At 32.7% G+C, this 19,585-nt stretch overlaps 1 protein-coding gene and 1 long non-coding RNA gene across 2 annotated transcripts in view; one reads left to right on the top strand and one right to left on the bottom strand.

Moving 5' to 3' along the window:
- LOC110443249 (NXPE family member 4-like) overlaps nt 1–16,370 on the bottom strand; it is a 44,026-nt gene extending 27,656 nt beyond the window's left edge. The window contains exon 1 of the mRNA XM_021487342.1: nt 16,226–16,370. The gene's annotated coding sequence lies outside the window, so the exon portion shown is untranslated. The remainder of the gene's footprint in view (nt 1–16,225) is intronic.
- On the top strand, nt 5,740–7,354 carry LOC110443250. The gene is made up of 3 exons (XR_002462089.1): nt 5,740–5,847; nt 6,793–6,856; nt 7,260–7,354. It is a non-coding gene; the product is annotated as an uncharacterized LOC110443250 (long non-coding RNA).
- Nucleotides 16,371–19,585: the final 3,215 nt, after the last annotated feature.

Here is a 19,585-nt window from a genome sequence, read left to right as displayed (position 1 = left end):
AATTTGTACCGAAATGAGCGCCATTTGTACACAAGACTAATAAGTCATAATCATTTTAACGCTTGCCTGTTTCGGGACTTGGGTGACTAACGAGTAAAAACGACATGCGGACCAATTTTCCGGATTTTTTTTTAAAGACGGCGACTGGCGCATTCACGATNGACCAATTTTCCGGATTTTTTTAAAGACGGCGACTGGCGCATTCACGATTTTTTTTATTACTTTCACAATAAAATCGGCAATGCGCACTGTGCCATGAAATGCGCGCGAGCCTGAGAACCAAGTAATCATTTTTTTTTGGCCTTATGAACGATGCACTTTGATGAAAGAAAAGTGATCACATTTTGTCACTTGAGCCTGTTTCTTTATACTGTATGGTAAATATTCCTCCATCATTACTTGAATATGTTACCATATAAAATCAAGAAAATCACTAAAACTGATGGATTGTATGCTCCCCAAAAAGTCAGTTGGGACTGGAATAAAGGTTACATGATACATGTATCTTTACCTGTTTATCATACCTGGCACTATTATTATCTCCGAGGTTTACGTTACTTAACTGTGTAAAGTGAATGAACACCAAAGGGGGATGCAACAAAGCTCGCCTTCCTTCTACACATCACTTACCTTTGGAGGTATACAGGTTCAGAATTAACTTAACGAGACCTTGACCTTGATTATACAGACCCCATTGTGGTAGATATACAGCCTCACAATCTTACATATATAACTTATATTGAGTTATCTTCATCAAATCAGAATTGCCCAGTAAAAGGATTTGACCTGTGACCTAAATGTTACCTTGACCTTCAGGCATAGGGACCAAATAGTGGTACCGTTATGTAACACATTGCCTTATCATCCCACATACATGTATATCACGACCATTTCTTTTCTCTCTGCAGCAAGTCAAAGGTTACGGTCGCAGTTCAAAATAATCCTATATAGTATCAATAGATAAAACAACAGACTTCTGATTAGCATCACATAATTTATTGGTAAAAAACTTTTGCCACGTTTACAATGAAAGAGTGAAGACTGAAGTAATCATCAAATGATGACATCATAGTCACTTTAGACAGCATCTATGCACATTGGTGACTTCCGCTGTGTTGATAATCCACCAGCCTGCAAAATACAAGCATTACGATATCTTTAGCTTAATGATTTGATACATAGTAGAAATTAATTGTATGAAGTTTGTAGATTAATGCATAATTATAAAGATCATTCTAATGTTGGCAGTGCCCTCACAGCTACAGAATTTTAACAACTACAAGTCTGGTTTCCAATACAGCTGACAGAACAAGCATGTACATATTCAACTCTAGTATATGCAGTTAAATAAATAGATTGTAATATTCTCCTAAATCATACTAATAACTACATGTGTATAATGGCTATGAATCTGTATCAAATGAAAGTTTTGAAATGCCACTGTTAAAGCTTAGATAGGAATACACTTGATTATATATTTCAAGGAGGCAAAAACATAAAACTATTATGATGCCTGTGCTAGCTATAGGTAAATTTCAATCCAAATGAAACTGATGGTGAATGCATATATGTCAAATTGTACAGAGAACTTGAAAGTTGTAATAAGGCATTTTCTCATCACAATAAAATCAACTCTACAACAGTGAAATACCATCAATTAAGATGCATCTCCATCAAAGTTTGATGATCATATAGCATATAACAATCCAAATCAATAATGAGTTAACATACATTTCACATATTACACATGTGTATTAATATACTGTCAAAGTCAGGTATTTTATATGTGTATACTATTACAGGCAGTTATATAACACTTGTATTTACTATTACACACATATATATACTATCACATACAGGTATTTACACATATAATATCACACACATGTATTATACATGTATACTATCACACTCAGTTATTATACATGTACCACTATAAACTATGACACAGTTATTACACACATATAAACTATCACAGTACAGACAATTATTATACACATACATACTATCACACACAGTAATTATATACACATACATACTATCACACACAGTTATTATACACATACATACTTTTACACACATATATTATCACACAGTTATTATACACATACATTCTATTACACACATATACTATCACAAACAGTTATTATACACATGCATATAAACTATCATATACAGGTATAATACATGAGTATACTATCACACTAAGGTTTGTTACACAAACATACTACCTGTATCACACACAGGTATTAAGACACATACTACTATCACAGACAATTATAACACATATCTTTATTATCAGTATCACACATGTACACACTATCAGTATCACAGATAGGTATTACACATGTAAACACTATCACAGACAGGAATTGCTATCTCACACATGTATATACTATCACTGACAGGAATTTCACATGTAAAATTATCACAGCTATCATAATACATGCACATGTACACCGACTGTATATACTATCGCAGACAGGTATTATACATGAATGAAGTGTCACACACGTCTTATACGTATATTATCACAGACTTGTATTACACATGTATTAAGTATCAAACACACGTCTTATAGAAGTATATATATATTATCATAGACAGATACAACACATGTTGACACTATCACAGACAGGTATGACACATTTACATACTATCACAGATAGGTATTACACATGTACATAATATCACAGACAGGTATTTACACATGAGAATTAGTATCACAGATAGGTAGCAGTGTACAGTAGAAATGGCCCGACTCTGATAAACAAAGCACATGTCGAGGAAATGTAAACAGCGGATTTACCCTACACAACACATGCATACATGTATATATATTTGTAAACTACATTATATTTACAATACATATACAGTACTGAGAAGTGTATAAACCTCTTTTTTCTATGTATGTCACTTGTGTGAAAACCATGGTTACCACATCAAAAATTACCAAAAAAATGCCAAAAATTGCTATTTTTAACCCAAAATTTGACCCCCGCAACTAGTAATTTTTTTCCTAAGCTCTGTCTGAAATTAAAAATAACCTACCTGGTTGCAGAATTATCTGGGTCCCAGTAAAGTTGTAAAACTTGATTTTTTGCAATTTTGCGTCGTGTGCTGTTGTCAAAATTTTACCTCCTGTAAAGCTAGCTTTTCGTGTGTATGCACCCTTTCGGATTATGGTCAAAATTTTATTCTCGAACCAAAAAAAATCTTCTTTCTTTTTTACAAATGTGAAGCTCACACAGCCCACTTCATCATGCTTATACCAATTTTAGTACAGTTTTATTTTTATATTTTTTTACACATCATAATACAGGGGTTAGCCATTTAACAAAAATATCACCCATGGCCACAACCCTCTACTGTACACTGCTACCATAGGTATTACACATTTACACACTATCAGACAGGTATTACACATGTACACACTATCAGACAGGTATTACACATGTACACACTATCACAGACAGGTATTACACATGTACATACTTTCACAGACATGTATTACATATGAACACACTATCACAGATAGGTATTACACATGTAAACACTATCACAGATAGGTATTACACATGTACATACTCTCACAAATAGGTATTACATATGTACATACTATCACAGACAGGTATTGCACATGTACATACTATCACAGATAGATATTACATATGTACATACTATCACAGGCAGGTATTGCACATGTACATACTATCAAAGATAGGTATTACATATGTACATACGATCACAGATAGGTATTACACATGTACACACTATCAGACAGGTATTACACATGTACACACTATCAGACAGGTATTACACATGTACACACTATCAGACAGGTATTACACATGTACACACTATCAAAGATAGGTATTACATATGTACATACGATCACAGATAGGTATTACACATGTACATTCTCTCACAAATAGGTATTACATATGTACATACTATCACAGATAGGTATTACACATATACGCGCTATCACAGATAGGTATTACACATGAACATACTATCACAGACAGGTATTGCACATGTACATCCTATCACAGATAGGTATTACACATGTACACACTATCAGACAGGTATTACACATGTACACACTATCACAGATAGGTATTACACATGTACATACTTTCACAGACGTATATTACACATGGAAATTAGTATATATACAATCACAGACATGTTAACACATGTACAGTACAATTGTACTACCACACTATTACACATGTTCTCTTATTTCTTTACACACCTCATATAACATAATATGTTAGTCATAACATTATTTCTTCCTTGGTCAAGAGATATAGGATATAACATATATACTGTCAATGAAAACAAGTCAATCAGAAGGTATGTATCACTAGCCTTCATTTTTAAATGCAATTGTTGCAAAATCCTTTCATCAATAATTCTATCAAAGCTATGATTTTTAGCTTTGCTTCTCAGTAGCAAGTTTGGGCTACACCTTTCATTATTTATTTATCTGGTCTGAAGGTACAATGAGAGTTTATGCCTATAGCTAGTGTCTTAACTTCAATTTTCTTTTTAATGAGGATATTTCGCTACATACAAAAGTGAGTGATACAGGCCCTCTCAGCCTCTTGTATATCATCTAAAACTCCTAGATCTAAGGATGCACCCTTCAAAGTACATTTGGTTGAAATACAAGAGTGGGCTTGACTAATGCTTTAAAGGCGACAGGTCAAATAAATAAACAAATTCAAATAACTTGAAGAAATGAAAGTCCTAAACCCATGATATTTGGCTGTTAGCTTCCTGGGTTAGAACCTTACTAAATAGTAAATATGCGAATAAAAAAGACCTTGACTTTCTTTTAAAGTAACTGAGGTCGAATATGTCAAAAACTTCAGTCTTATTCTGAAGAAATGACATGCCCAGGGTTATGATATTATTATAAGCTCCCTTCCCGGTTGTACATTTTCCACAGAAAAAAGAAAGATAAAAATCTTTCCGCGGCATGGAAATTCATGGAAATCTGTGGATTTAAAAATCAGCGGGTTTTTTCCATACGTATTCTTCCACATCTGTGGAAATCTGTGGACATTTTCCACGGAAACCCGTGGAATTCTACGAAGTTGAGACTTACAGTAATTTCACAGATTTTCTTCGGCATTTTGTGGACTTATAGCCATTTTTTTTACTTTGGATGTGGACATTTTCTGAGTCCCAGCTACATGATTTTTCTTTTAAAAATCTTTAATTTTGGTGTTTCAAGTCAGATATTCTGAAGCCTTACACCAATCTCCTCAGAATAATAAAAAAAAAACATATCGTAGAGTACAGAAATGGGTGTATTCAGTATAATTTGAAAAACATCATAATTTCATTAATTTTAAGATTTCATATTTTCCTACTTAGAGCATTTCTACAGCTTTGGATTTTCAAACTAAGAATATTTAGAGATGCAACTTCATTTTTCATTTTTTTCATTATTGTTAAAATTACTTCATTTTTTTTTAACACTGAACTTCTTAACATAAAATGAAAAAAGAAAATGCTGTTTATTTTCCCTAATTTTAATAGCTGTGAAGTGTTTCAATAGATTTTAGCATGTCTATACAGCTCACCAGGCTGTTGAAAGATAATTAGAAGGATCAAGATAATAAACATAGCTACTGCGGCCAGTCCAGAATCCTGGTCTGTGATTGGTCAGTTTAAATTCACACTGATGCACAGGAAGTTGTGAGGTGAAGAGGTCAATCCCTAGCCATGGATCGTTGCATTGTGTGACAGATTATGAAGAATGTGAATTTCTGCCAAATTATGGACATAAGCAAGAAGAGAGAATACTAGTACACTTTAATACCACATCTACAGGTTAGTATGAACAAACTAATACTGTTTTTTATGTTCATTTAGTTTGATACATCCAGTATAAATACAGCAGTACTAGGGATTATACGGTCAAGTTTAGTTGTTTGAAAAATTAACAGTTTGGTTCTAGTATATTTGTTTGTGAAATAAGTCAAGAAATGTACTGCTTATTATGTATAGCTGCATTGCAAACAAATCAGTTAAAGTAAGTATACAAGTAGCTAGAAGATGTTGTAATTTACATGTAGAGTGTGTAAGTATAACTGGGAATTTGAATGTGGAAGACAAGGGTTAAGTGGTTTAAAGCATTGTTAGTTTAAGCATAATTAACACATTAAACTATTTTTTGACATTTTTCATAAATGAAGTCAAACTGAGAATTATGTAGATGAAATTGTTTACTTCAGACACCAATCATAAAGGTACTTGGATACTTTATATACACAAAACATTGTATGTATACATGTGTGTACTGATGTAGCTTTGGCCAGATCCTCCCTCCAGGGTCATTAGCTATAGGGTTTGGAAGGGGGATTAGTTACAGACAGCTCTATAAAGATTGCTATCAAGAACTGGAAGTCTATCATACATTTTGAAATGAATGTCTTCCATTGTGGATATATTATATCATTACCCAACTAATTTATTCATCAAATAATGAATAAACACAACCCCAAATCAATTATTTCTAAAATCATGACTAACATGAATTTTTCTGTATGCTATTTTTTTTTTAATTTACCTGGTTATTCAAATTTTAAAAACCTGTGGCAAATGCAAACTTTTCTGAAATTCTCTGAAATGCATTTTACCAGTATTAATATTATATAAATCTATTGATAAAATAGAGGTCAGTGGTTCCATATTGAAATATGAAGGACAAAAAGGAATACAAGTTATCTCAATCAGTAATCATTACACTAAATAGCACAATTTTTAATTTATAAGGCTGCATCAAAGAGTCAAAGTCAAGAATACCCAGCAAAATGGATTTTTTGTGCCACACCTCCGAGTAAGTTTATCCTTTTTCCTAGTCTGCATAGATGTTCAGTGTTCAAATATATTGTTCAATGTGGTCCCCTTCTCTTTCGTCATTCCATGATTGAGTTGTATAAGTTGATTGATCCTTTATCTTTCCACATATAAAGTTCTCCTATCAATGCAATGAAATATTTTTTCAGGGAGAAAATATGTTCAATTTTTAAATGTTAAAAAGTATATAGATTTTCTTTTTACATCTGGGGTCTGTGCCTTTTGTAATGAAACAATTTTGCCAATTATAAAACTCAAAAAGTAATTTGGGAAAATATAGCCGAAATTCTCTAGGGAAGGGGGCTGAATTTCTCTAGGGGCCCCAAATGTACCCCACAAAAAATCATCACTGATATATATCTAAATACCTTGTATTCTTTCAGAAATCATCAAAAAGAGGTTCCCCAATGTGGCACTTCCACAGATCAGACTTGAGCTGAGTGACTTGCTTTAATAAAGCCATCACGGGCTAAGTAATGCTGCAGTGGACACGTTCCAGTACAGCATCAATGAATATAAAAGATTAAAAATTGAAAACCATATTTTTAAATGAATCCTTTTTAAGAACCCATACACTTGATATCAAGAGTATGATATTTCACAGGTTTTAAATTGAAATTTAAAAATTCAGATTAACTATTCAGGCTTCTTGTTATTTATGTAAAAAGTTGATATACAGATTATATAATTTATATATAGAACACATATTTAGGTATGTAAAGATTAGTTGTCTGCAGAGTTTATTATGAGAGGTATATACATGTATACACTAAACAGCGTATATAATTAGGATTGGTATACATATTATATATACTTCAAGAGTAATATAGAGTTATATTTACATTATATGTAAAAGATGTGCATTGATTAGGTTGCCTCACGAGTGTCAGCTGTAGGGAATTTCCTTTTAGCTCAGCGGTAGAGCATTGGGCTGGAGAGCCAAAGTTCGCGGGTTTGAGCACCAGCGACAGCACTAACTTAATCACTATTTTTCGTCCTACTACATATATATCTATTTTAAAGGGTCTGTGGTTTATTTTTCCATGAACTTTCCAGTTGGCATACATGTATGAGTAAGTAAGAAAATACCCCCTTATAGCTTTTAGAATCTTTTTTTTTCTCAAAAGTTTCAGCTTGAAATATATGTGTTTATATTGTGTATTGTTCTAAAGTTGCAATAAATACATAACAGATATTCATCTTAACTAACGATGCCACACAAATGAGGTGTTTTACCTGTCTGTGATAATAAATACCAGTGTAATATCTGTCTGTGATACTGAATACATGTATAATACATGTCTTTTGATAGTAAATTCATGTGTAATACCTGTTTGTGATATTAAATACCAGTGTAATATCTGTCTCACAGTCTGTAATAGTAAAAACAAATGTAATATTTGTCTGTGATACTAAATACAAGTGTAATACCTTTCTGGTAGTAAATTCAGGCGTAATACCTGTATGTGATAATAAATACAAGTGTAATACCTGTCTGGATATTTAATTTAAAAGACAAGTGTTATACCTGTAATAATAAATACCAATGTAATACCATCCTCGATGATTATGTAATACCTGTCTGTGATATCAAATACAATTGTAATACCTGTCTGTGATATTTAATTTAAAAGACAAGTGTTATACCTGTAATAATAAATACCAATGTAATACCATCCTCGATGATGATGTAATACCTGTCTGTGATCATAAATACAAGTGTTTTAGTACCTGTCTGTGATAATAAATACAAGTGAAATATCTGACTGTGATGTATACTAAATACAAGTGGTAATACTTATCTTTGATAATAAACAAGTAAAATGTTCTATTTTCGTTTTCAAATAAATGCAACAAAATAAGAGAATATCCTCAATTGCCAAATGCTTTCCCTTCAATATATATAATTGTAAACACTTATACCTGTTTGACTCCGCATTTTNCAGTAATACTGTCTATAATAATGCTGTATAATTTATAGTGTGATGCTTGTAATACTGTTTATTACAATGTTGTATGATTGCTTAGTACGAGAAGTGGATTACTGTCTATACTATTATATGATAATGTAGTCTGAGGAGTGTAAATATGTCTATTATATCAATGTGTGATGTAATATATGATTAGTGTTATACTGTCTATCATCATAATTATCACCGTATAATGACTGTAATAGTACCTATTATATCATTGTGTTGTGTTTATAGTACTTTATGGTATGATGCGTGTACTATTATTATTCTCTTATGTGTGTGTCTGTCCATGTGCATGTGTGAGTCACTATGTCAGGGTGTGACCATGATTGTGAATGCATTTTCTTCTCTTTTCAATAGTGTTTTGTTCGTTATTTCTGTAACTCTTCGTTTTTGGAGGAAATAAAGGAAATAATAATCGTTCTGTCAAAACATTCAAGTTAAGACAGTGACACCACGGAACTAGATTAGTTATCTAAGTCCGTGGTGACACGTAGTTTTGAGAATATGACTTTAAGACATTGTGGATAAAACATTTCTTGAGTAAAATTGTAGAAAAAATACCAACAACTTATCTGTATAAGATATGATAGTTGAGAGTAGTATTCCAACTTTCGATTTAGTTTTATTCAGCTTTATCAAAACTGTTTTGTCTGATCATAGATAATGCAGCTTTTACATCAATAAACTGATTAAACCTGACGTTTTATAGGCCTAAAACACTTTGTTGGGCATAAAACACCCAGTAATGTTTGCTTCAATTATTAACATTTGCCACATAAAGCAGTTTTCTGTATGATACTTTTATTATGTAAAGACGCAGAAGATGCCATAACGTACCCTTCAGGAACCCCTGGTTTCGTTCACCATGCACTCCTTCAGTTTTTCATGTAAATCTGTCCTATTTATTTTGAATTGCTTTTACCTCTTTTGAGTTCGAATTACAACTTTATTTACTTTTTTAGTATTCTTCTTGGCACCGTATTGGCTTGGTTCCCCACTTTCTTTATCGCAGAAGAAACCCCTTTTCAATGATTTTTTTTTTATTATGTATTGGAGGACACAACAGGTTATCAGACGCTACGATATTTATAATCATATATCTGATCGCTTATATTCTTGTTAAGAAAATTGTACCGTGTATTACAAATCATGTCCAATGGAAACTGTAGATAATTTTACCTAAGGAATTGTACCACTCTGTATAACAAATGTATAGTAAATCGCCATGTACGTGTCACAACGTCGTTATTGGTTCAATAGCTTTCAACTTTTTCTGTTTTGCAATACACTCATATTTCTTGATTCAACAAAAGTCATAAATAGATATTAACTAGGGAACTGATGAATAATTGAATTTGAAGTTATTTGAAATAATTTAGATAAATGCAGTAGGTCTCCTCTTTACATAACAAACAGCTGAGCAGAGGCACTATACCCAATGTCTCTGTAAAAAAATAAAAACCGGTTTTAACTATAGGAACATGGGTCAGTGTACCTATACACTATGAAGTTGATAGGCGTCTTCAGGATGATTTTTTTTTACCATAATTAACCTTAGTATCCGAAGGGATATTAAATAACATTAGCATAACTGTACTTTTGTTTATTTATTTAATGTTGTAGTTTTATTTCGTTGTGACCATTTTTGTTATATATTCATTTTTTGCTGTCTTACATCACGGAATTAGAATAGATAAGTCCGTGCTTACATGAAAGGGGCTGATTGCCTTGAAAAGTTGACAAATTCCATTGTCTGCTTTGTCGTTATTACTTCTTTTCTTTAATTTTATTTAAGCAATACGTATCCAACGGGAAGGGCATTTGCTTGTATACACCAGTACAACTTAGTCACATTTATTTACACACCCGTACAACTTAGTCACATTTATGTACACACCCGTACAACTTAGTCCGTACAACTTAGTCACATTTATGTACACACCCGTACAACTTAGTCACATTTATGTATAAACCAGTACAACTTAGTCACATTTATGTGTACACGCCAGTACAACTTAGTTACATATATATATATATATATTNCAATTTGGCGTAAAATTTTATTGTGGCCTGTTGAGACTCGGTTTTAATATTTTTATTAGTTGGTCTTCTTTCGTTTCTCTTAAAATAGTGTCTGATGAAAATAGTTGATACAAAGGTAATACATTAAATTTATCTCCAGCACATTCATGAATATGTTTGTTAACATGAAGATTTCGTAAAGAATCAGTTCTAGTTTGTTGTCTATGTACAGTCATACGTGTTCTGAGTTCATTACCGGTTTGACCGATGTAAAAATCACCACATTTAGAACAAACGATTGCATAAATTACATTTTTTGATTTACAATTCATATTTACCTTCACAGTAAATTTCAAACCATTCTTGAAAATAAACGTATTACACTCGATAATCCTAGGACATGTAGCACATCTTGGTGTCTTACATTTGGATACTTCTGGTGTTACACAAGAATTATCAAACTTAGAACATGTCAACATACGTTTCAAGTTTTTAGGTTGGCGTCTACAGTGTAAAATAAACTCGTTTCATAAGAAGGTATTTTAAACATGTGTATACCATTTTAGCAAATATGATATTTTTTCCCCGACCAGCCCCTTTAAACCAAATATCATGTTCTAATCGCCAGTATAGACACGAACTACAACGTACTATGATCCCCATTCTACTAATATAATGTAATAAATACACACCTTAACAAATATACTACGCTAATATATTTAGAAACATTGTATTTCCTTGTACAAAAAGTACGTAGTAAAAATACTTTGTGACCTGAACTGGCGACGTGTCATTCTGAAGCGGACTGACAAATCGGAAAGAAGCTTTCAAAAGTCGGTCATTTGGCCATGCCCATACTGGCGAGAGCTCGTGAACGTCCCGCTGTTACCAAAGTTTATACGACACATAATGGATTAATATTGACCAAGTTCTTACATGTCCATGTCAGTATGCATACCAATCTGTACGTGCTTATCGACAAAATCGATGATTATTTGTATAGATTTGTGAAGAGTTTTGTGTAAATCACTAAATGCATACGACATATGTGAAACATTTCATAACGTTTCAGTAATAAATGGAGGTAAGATCAAGGAATGTGTACTTTTTTTTTTTTTAATTCATTCAACAAATGCATTTCATCGGTCGTTTCTGTTCTGTTGCCTACTAGCCTTATCAGCGGGATTTCGCTAAGAGGCGAGCTTGACACCATATTGTTTTGATTAGAAACGTACGAATGTTTAAATCAATTAAAAATTCAATTTTAAATGTAAATAATTGCATAAAAATTAAAATAAACTGATCAAGCAATTGCTCATAAAAGCTTATTGGTCAATAATACTACCCATTTTAGGAACTGGAAATGGACAAATCTAGAATGATAATGTTTTGGTATAAACTAATTATAGGTGAAAATAAATTGTCTAGTATAATGTACAAGCTTATGCTGAATTTACATGAAAATGATTTCGCTGATTTTAAATGGATTTCATATATCAAGAATCTATTCAATTGCACGGGTCTAAGTTTATGTTTAAAATTAGATATTGTACACGGAATTGGATAAAGTCCGTGGTTATGCATTCATATAACTTGATGTTTTTAAAGACTTAAATTTGTTTGAATAAATTCGACGAGTATTTAGTAAGAGTAGATTTACTTTTCACAACCATGTATCTTTAGTGTATATTGGAACAAATCTATATTTATACATATTATATCGACTTGTTATAACTAAAAAAAATCCGTAGAATGCTCATGTTCTTTTCAAAATGTATCTCCGTTTTCGTCGTCATTGCATAACCAATATATATATATATATATATATAGTCAAGTCAATTTTGTTTATCATAGTGTCATATATCACAATTACAGCGTACAAGTATATAGTTACACAGTATAAAAACATATAGTTACATAACAGGGATCAATCATCTTAATGTAAAAATATATAGGCCATTTCATAATTTTGTTAAGAACAGCTATTATACATTATAAATTAATAACACAGTATAAAAACATACATGTGCCAATCCAGAGAGCAGGTGATTGGGACACCCCCTACAACTACCTAACAAACTCCTGGATTTTGTCCTTACATATTAAATACTATAATAGTTAAAAGGTTTCTTTTACATTTACTGCCTTTAAACATGATGTCTTTAAAAAACCCAAATAACAATGGTGATAAATAAAATGAATAATTTCCTAGTTCTACATTGTAGTGAAATTTAGGTTTCCAAGGGTTGGGAGCCCCCTACCAGCGAGGTCTGCTAAATTCACACTAACTAGTAGCTAATTATAATTTAAACGGAAGATTATTTTCATAATTATTTTTCTGATTGACACATGGTATCATATTTAACATATGCATAAAATAGAAAATGTAATTGTATATGATATTCAGCCTAAAATGGCTTACAAGACACTGTTTAAAATTATAACTAATCACATAGACTGCTACGTCTTCTGTACATATTATATAAGTGGTTTGCAAGTGGAATTTGTAATTCCTCGGAAGCCATTATAAAATAAAATTATAATATATATATTTACCTGTAACTGTGATTTAGATTCGGTACCAGTATACACCTCATAAGTGTACCTTCAGGAACTTGGATTATTAAGTGCCCGAGGGCACAGAGCCGGGGAGCCGGGATCTTTGCCCGAGTCCAGAATGGAGCCGTACTCCAGATAACAGATTTCTGTTATTTCCTAATTAGTGTCACAAACTCAGGGTTATTAAAAGTAAATATGTGTATACAGTATATCTGGGAGTCGAATCAAGTTTTCATGTCATTTAGTATTTTGCTTTTGGATGATCAAAGACGTATATATTACGTAATATCCAATATATTCGTCTCTTATGATGGCCGATAGACAACTACAATATAAGACATTTGTGTACATGTACACTTTTTAAAAACTGTACATGTACACAATACAACTACAAGTGCTATTAACATTCCTTAACGGTTCGGGTCAACTTGATATTTCACACGTGCCTGATGCGGCGGTGAATTTAAAGACCAAACGACAAGGAAAGGGAATATGTTCATAAATCAGCGAAGAGGCGATAAAGGTCACCACACAGTGTTGCTACGTAGACTGTACAACATATTTCACTAGTTGATGCTTGAAGGCGACTTAATCTCATCACCTGAAAATGGACATACTAGAAAAGTTTGACATTAGTGATTATCAACTGTTTAATTTTCTTAATCTTTTCTTTGTATGTTGATAGGTCTTATGTCCTATTTTTAATTTGAAAGAAATGTAACAGACATAAGCCATCGTTCTACGCATATCTATGTGGGCTTTACCTAATGTATGGATTGGAGGCATAAAGTAGAACGTTGCCTTGTTCAGTGTGAATAGTTGAGTGCTAAAGTCAAATATAATATAATACTTACTGTAACAAAAGTTGTGTGTAGATTATTCTGAGAGAAATAACTAGTGTTTTATACCGAAGGCAATAGCCTTCAAACTTGTGAATATGTCACATGGAACACTTTAAATTACGTATTTGGGGTTATTGGGTTAACATTATAATTCTATATACAAATTAAGTAACTACATGTTTTTGTTTTGGTATACCTCGGATTTGTGACCGTCTAATACTGTTTGACTTCTGGGGAATCTAGTAATTTCCTTGTCGANGTAATGTAATATATACGTCTCTGGATTGATGTATAAGAAGCGTAACGTAATTCCTTTTATTAATCTATTTAATTTTTACATTACTTAATGACAACCTACTCGTCTACCCTTCATAAGATTGGTCAGGGAACTATATATGGAAAAAATATCTAGCTTGTCCAAAACAGACTATCTGTGAGTTAATCAAGTAATTGAAAGGACTTCGAATCATATACAATCCATATACTTTTTGAATTTCGTAGTATTTGAGTATCTAATTTAACTGAAGGTTCTTCTCCAGCATTGTTATATAATTGATACTGTTATGTTTAACAAAATTGAATAACTAACATTTATGAAAAGTAATTTCAAATTTTCTAAATATTTCCTGCTAAATTTATATATATGATCTTAATAACACCATTTTATGACATGAATAGAATTAATATAGTATCATGTTATTGCAATTCTTTTATCAAATATATCTTATACCCGATAATGATACTTTTAAAAATCTATCTTATATATATATATTCATTAATGTATATATATATTAATTAATAGATTTCTGCCCGTTCCTGCCCGTTCCTGTAAAGCGTCGAACCCCTAGTCACGACATTTCGGTGATGTTTTCTGCACCAAATCGCATATTTCCAGATAGGATGTGACATATAGAAGTAAATAACTTCAAGAATTGTTATATTTCACAGTAATAAAGAAGTATTTGGTTCATAACTGGGTCATATTGGGTAGTATTGGGCGGTATTGGGTAGTATTGGATGGTATGGGGTAGTATTGGATGGTATGGGGTAGTATTGGGTCATAGTCACGGCAATTCGGTGATGTTTTCGGCACAAAATCGCATATTTCCCGATAAAATATGGCAGATGGAAGTAAATAACGTCTATAAAGATGATATTTCATAGTAATAAAGAAGTATTTGGTTCATAACAGGGTAGTATTGGGTATAGTCCGAATTATTCTGACGTTTTATCGACTTTTTTCATATCGGTCTGTCGTCGATTAACCGACGACAGACCGATATGAAAAAAGTCGATAAAACGTCAGAATAATTCGGACTATATTGGGTAGTATTGTGTGGTATTGGGTAGTATTGGGTAATTAGACGCACCCCTTTTTTATTTACATAAGTACTTCAGTAGTGTAATTTTGACGTGACTGAAACCTCAGAGGAGTACATCCTTAATATATATTTATATACATATATTCTTCTGTGGTACATGTATGTGGTTGTTATTTTATTCATTTACATAGATTCATCGTACATGTTTGTGGTTGCTATTTTATTCATTTACATAGTTTCATCCGTTGTATATGTTTGCGATTGCTATTTGATTTATATACATAGATTCTTCCGTGATACATGTATACGGTTCACCGTTGTTATTTTATTTATATACATACATACATATATTCTTTCGTTCTCAATACATGGGGTTGTTGTTATTTTATTTATATACCTATTACCTAGATACTTCTGCTGTACATGTATGCGGTTGTTATTTTATTTATTTACATAGATTCTCCCGTGGTACATGTATGCGGTTGTTATTTTTATTAAATTACATAGATTCTTCCGTGGTACATGTGTGCGGTTGTTATTTTACTTAGAAACCTGGTTGTGTGTGTGTGTACCAAATTATCCTGTTATAAAATGTCACTTTTCAGCAAAAACAAACAATATTACTCACCAGAAAGTCCAATATGCTAGGATTAGATGTTAATTGAAATTCTAGCAACTCCTGTGAACGGACGTTCCCTTGATATTTTATACAATGTCCCAGGTAAGTGTAGTAACGATATCCCAGAGCGATCGAAGGCATTGACTGTGCCAGATAAAACATATTATTGTGTGCGGTGTTTTAACAAAGAAGGCTGCATATAAGGGTAAAACGTATTCAAACCAATTATAGTCAGTTTCAAATTAATCACCACTGCAAACAGCAAAATATCTGTCGAAAATATTTGATAAAAATAAAAATAAAATTATTTCGTAAAAATTAAGATTTTGTCTCATTCTACAAGTATATATATAATTTAATTGTTATTTAACCAATGACGCAAGTGATATTTTGAAGGTAAATTTAAGTTAAAGTGAACTATAGACCCTTTTGGTCGGGTGCCAAAAAAATATGTGAAACATTGTACACGTATGTAATTTTGATGTATGCAAATGTCACTATTTGAAAATATATTGTGTTGTATTGTAGTAGTGCATTTTCACTGTAAAAAGTCCGCGTTAAGTTACACTGTATTTACACTGACTTTGGTCAATATTTACACCATTAATGGTGTCGTAGGGCATGCTACACAAGATATGATGTAAAATCACACACATTTCTCAACTGTGTAACGTTACGCTTTATTTACACTGACTTTGGTGAATATTTACACCAATAATGGTGTCTTAAGGCATGCTACACAAGATATGGTGTAAAATCACACAATTTTCTCAACTGTGTAACGTTACACTTTATTTACACTGACTTTGGTGAATAATTACGCCAATAATGGTGTCGTAGGGAATGCTACACACGATATGGTATAAAATCACACTGATTTCTCAACTGTGTAACGTTACACTTTATTTACACTGACTTTGGTGAATATTTACACCAATAATGGTGTCTTAAGGCATGCTACACAAGATATGGTGTAAAATCACACAATTTTCTCAACTGTGTAACGTTACACTTTATTTACACTGACTTTGGTGAATAATTACGCCAATAATGGTGTCGTAGGGAATGCTACACACGATATGGTATAAAATCACACTGATTTCTCAACTGTGTAACGTTACACTTTATTTACACTGACTTTGGTGAATATTTACACCAATAATGGTGTCTTAAGGCATGCTACACAAGATATGGTGTAAAATCACACAATTTTCTCAACTGTGTAACGTTACACTTTATTTACACTGACTTTGGTGAATAATTACGCCAATAATGGTGTCGTAGGGAATGCTACACACGATATGGTATAAAATCACACTGATTTCTCAACTGTGTAACGTTACACTTTATTTACACTGACTTTGGTGAATATTTACACCAATAATGGTGTCTTAAGGCATGCTACACAAGATATGGTGTAAAATCACACAATTTTCTCAACTGTGTAACGTTACACTTTATTTACACTGACTTTGGTGAATAATTACGCCAATAATGGTGTCGTAGGGAATGCTACACACGATATGGTATAAAATCACACTGATTTCTCAACTGTGTAACGTTACACTTTATTTACACTGACTTTGGTGAATATTTACACCAATAATGGTGTCTTAAGGCATGCTACACAAGATATGGTGTAAAATCACACAATTTTCTCAACTGTGTAACGTTACACTTTATTTACACTGACTTTGGTGAATAATTACGCCAATAATGGTGTCGTAGGGAATGCTACACACGATATGGTATAAAATCACACTGATTTCTCAACTGTGTAACGTTACACTTTATTTACACTGACTTTGGTGAATATTTACACCAATAATGGTGTCTTAAGGCATGCTACACAAGATATGGTGTAAAATCACACAATTTTCTCAACTGTGTAACGTTACACTTTATTTACACTGACTTTGGTGAATAATTACGCCAATAATGGTGTCGTAGGGAATGCTACACACGATATGGTATAAAATCACACTGATTTCTCAACTGTGTAACGTTACACTTTATTTACACTGACTTTGGTGAATATTTACACCAATAATGGTGTCGCAGGGCATGCTACACAAGATATGGTGTAAAATGACACTAAATTTTGAACAGTGTAACGTTACCTTGTGTTCAGTGTGAGTACAGTAGTTGTTGTAGGTGGCGTAAGTTTACACGTTCGTGTAATATTGCCTGACAGATGTGGCAATATTTTCTGTTAAACATAAAATATAGTTTCTTAGTTGTACGTGTTAAAAAATACAGAGTTAACTTACCAAAATTACGTAAGTAAGCTTTACTTCTTGATTAATATTGTCAAGTACAAACATGTATAGCTGTACACTAAAGCTCAGTTTTAGGTGTTGAACAGCCGCCTTAATCAAGTGTAAACATAACTTCATTCTTTAAATTTACACTTATCAAACTCAGTGTAAAACAGTTCAGATTTAGAAGTTAAAAAGTCTCAAATTTAATAATTTTCTTATTTTTCTCTCTCTAAAAACGCTTAAGTTTACAATATTAAAAAATCAGTGTAAAGTATCTCAGTTCCTACTTTGTTATTTGATTGGGTTTTTTTTTCAAGTCTGTACTGATTTTTTTCACACTTATGTTTGTTACTTGTAACCTTGAACCCAAGTCTAGTATAAAAATGTGTCATTTTAATTACTCAATATGTATTTTGTTTACCTGACATTTTTATGTCAGTTGAGTTATCACACATTTTTGGTATACTTTCCTTGAATACATTGGTGTAACCCTAAGTGTAACTAAACATTCCAGAAATTATGGTGTAATGTTACACCACTTGTATCGGTGTAAGATTACACTCAAATTATGTGGTGTAATGTTACACCACATGTGTAAGTGAATGCAATGATCCGAGATGGCCTCAATCTACCGGGTGTAAATATAACCCAAGCAGATCGTAAGCTAGCAAGGGGAGATCATCCCGGTGTCGTTATCGCTACCATTGAAACCCTAAACCAAAAACAGTCTGTTATGAGAAAAAAGCAAACCCTGAAATATTCGCGTAATTATCCGAGGGTATATATCGACAACGATATGTCCAAAAGCGAATTAGAAACACAGCGCTCTCTGCACACCGTTTTACGTGAAATCGGCAGGCACAATGACTACAAAGTGTACGGTAATAGGATTGTTAAGGTGAGGGAGGCCGACCGTGACGGTAACGGTAACACACACAATGACAGTACTAGTGCTAACGCGGGTGGATGGAGGACCGTACGGTCCAGACATTCAGCTAACCACGACGATGGTAACGCTCACCACCAGCGCGAATCTTTTCAACGACCCGAACAACGTCGCGATCAACGCTACAACCCTGATAGGCGATACCAAGGCGTAGATCAACAC

This window comes from Mizuhopecten yessoensis, unplaced genomic scaffold, assembly GCF_002113885.1.
Source record: "Mizuhopecten yessoensis strain PY_sf001 unplaced genomic scaffold, ASM211388v2 scaffold716335, whole genome shotgun sequence".
Taxonomy (NCBI): Eukaryota; Metazoa; Mollusca; class Bivalvia; order Pectinida; family Pectinidae; genus Mizuhopecten; species Mizuhopecten yessoensis.
Note: the sequence above shows the minus strand (reverse complement) of the source record. Positions and strands in the feature narration are given on the sequence as shown.